This window comes from Morone saxatilis, unplaced genomic scaffold (genome assembly GCF_004916995.1).
Source record: "Morone saxatilis isolate NCDOM2014 unplaced genomic scaffold, NCSU_SB_2.0 Contig1, whole genome shotgun sequence".
Lineage (NCBI taxonomy): Eukaryota > Metazoa > Chordata > Actinopteri > Moronidae > Morone > Morone saxatilis.
This window is the reverse complement of record NW_023339651.1, coordinates 16,858,006-16,860,195: the sequence shown is the minus strand read 5'-3', so window position 1 is coordinate 16,860,195 and position 2,190 is coordinate 16,858,006. Positions and strand designations below refer to the sequence as shown.

At 45.8% G+C, this 2,190-nt stretch overlaps 1 protein-coding gene across 1 annotated transcript in view; it reads right to left on the bottom strand.

Annotated features, from left to right (window-relative positions):
* Window positions 1-2,190, bottom strand: part of usp22 (ubiquitin specific peptidase 22) — a 20,699-nt gene that overhangs the window by 17,091 nt on the left and 1,418 nt on the right. The window lies entirely within an intron of this gene.

Here is a 2,190-nt window from a genome sequence, read left to right as displayed (position 1 = left end):
GTTTGTCCACTAAATATTAAGCTACGGCCAGCAGCTAGTTAGCTTAGCATAAAGACTGGAAACAAGGTGAAACAGCTAGCCTGGCTCAGTCCAAAGGTAATTAAATCTGTCTACCTAAGCTGGCTAATTAACACTTTAGATTTTGTTTTTTTTTAATTTGTACTGAATCCAAAGAATAAAAACTACAAGCCAGTGTAGCGGTCTCCCCTTAGTGTCCGTGCTAAGCTAATGGTCCCCTGGCTGTAGCTTCATATTTTACCAGACAGACATGAGAGTGGAATAGATTTTCTTATCTAACTCTCAGCAAGAAAGCAAATACCGTTAAGTATTTTCCCATAGATATTCAATACAATATATACTATTACTTTTCAACAGCTGTGTACCACTAACTCTTTTTGACTGCTGTCATTGCTGTACGGCCTAGCTCAGGTTAAACCCTGTGTTAAACATGAACAAACACACAGAGAGAATGAATCACATTCACCAACCAGAAACCTGAATCATCTTCTTTGCTAGGAAACAGCAGTTCTTCTGACTCTGACTGGCTAATACTCGCTGCCTTTGTCGGTTTGTGTGGTCAGGTATAGGCGTGAGGCGTGAGGCGTGAGATTGGTTAGCTGGAGTAAGAATATCAGGGTAAACCAATCAGAGTCAGAGTACGGTGGGTCATGACTTCGCCGTCCTGGGGGGAAAAAACTATGGGAGCGCTGATGGGAAGCAGCAGGATCTCATTTCGGGGATAATAAATGAGGTGATATGTGATTGGTGCGTAGGCTCATAGTCGGACCTTTACACGTTTACATTGATTATTTTAGGCCTGGTATACCAGCCTAAAGCAAAATGGAAAAAGAAAAACAAAAAAAAAACACAAAAAAAAAACAAACACAAATTGTTATTCAAGTCACACACACCCCTCCATGCAGAAGTGCTTAGACAGCACATGAATTATGAAAAGGCATCAATATGCAACGACGTCTCCTCACTCATCCTGTCAGTGTTACAGTACGCAGTGTATTTCCTGCTCCCTGAGAACACTGTATCCATGTAGGAAACTGTGTCTGCCTGTCAACACATCCTTACATCCTCTACTGTGCCAGCGAGCGTCTGAATACACATACGGAGCATTTAAGGATATGCAGCAGTTCTGCTTTAGCACAACGTCCACGCACTAACCGAGAGGCCGCGCGCCCAGCGAGACGCCCCGACAACACCCCGACAACACCCCGAGCTCCGTTCATGTCGTATGTCTCCGAGCGCTGCCATGTTAGTGAGGAAGAAGCGCAGGAGAGGGTGATGGGCTGGAAAGATCCCGCTTGTAAGTGTGAGTTAGCACATTGTCACATTTTGAGCTGAACGCAACATCGGTCTTGTCTATTGAAGGGAAAGGCCTGCATCTAGAGGGGGGTGTCGGGATCGCTGCATTAAAGGACTATTCCGTCCAAAAACAAAAAGGCATGACATCAAACACTGTAGTCCTCGCCAAAAAGAAGACAAAACGTGTAGGGAACGTTTAAAAGACGAGAGGGACAACAGAAACAGCCTCTCAGTGCCTCTCTCAGTGTTTGCTGGTAGTTTAGTTTTAGTGTTTTAGTGTTTTAGTTTAAGGTAGTGCCACTGAACTGTCTTTTTGCCAGCAGCTTGGCGTTTATAAGCTGCTGGAGCACTCTCCCAATAACTGCATGTTGTGTTGTTGAACTGAGTGGAAGCATCCTGACTCCGAGGATTCAGCAGGTCTTTGGTCTTAACCTTTGAGGGCTTGGTGCACATATACACATCTACAGCTTCTCCTGGCCGATTCAGTGTGGTTGTGTGTGGCTCATCATTTACCCGTGGTGGAATTTAATGTTGTAACGTGGGGAAAAGAGACGGCATTACCCTGCCAGGCTCAGGTTAGTATCTTGGGGAGAAGTTAGTTTTATGGTAGACTGGTAAAAACCCCAAAGCACCTGTCATTCAGATGTGATTAGACACTTCTGTGATTGACGCTGTGGCCGACCACAGAGTGCAGCCTTTGAATTCTCAAGGTGAACCGACGCTTAACATTCAATCTGCGTCAGAAGGTCAGCGGACTGCCTGCTGCAGCCTGAATGTTGATCGTGACCATCTGAGGCGGACACAGTCAGCGTGGAGTGCACAGTGACTGATGGAAGAGCGCTCTGATATGTAACTGAGCCACGGGGGGGAAGGGGG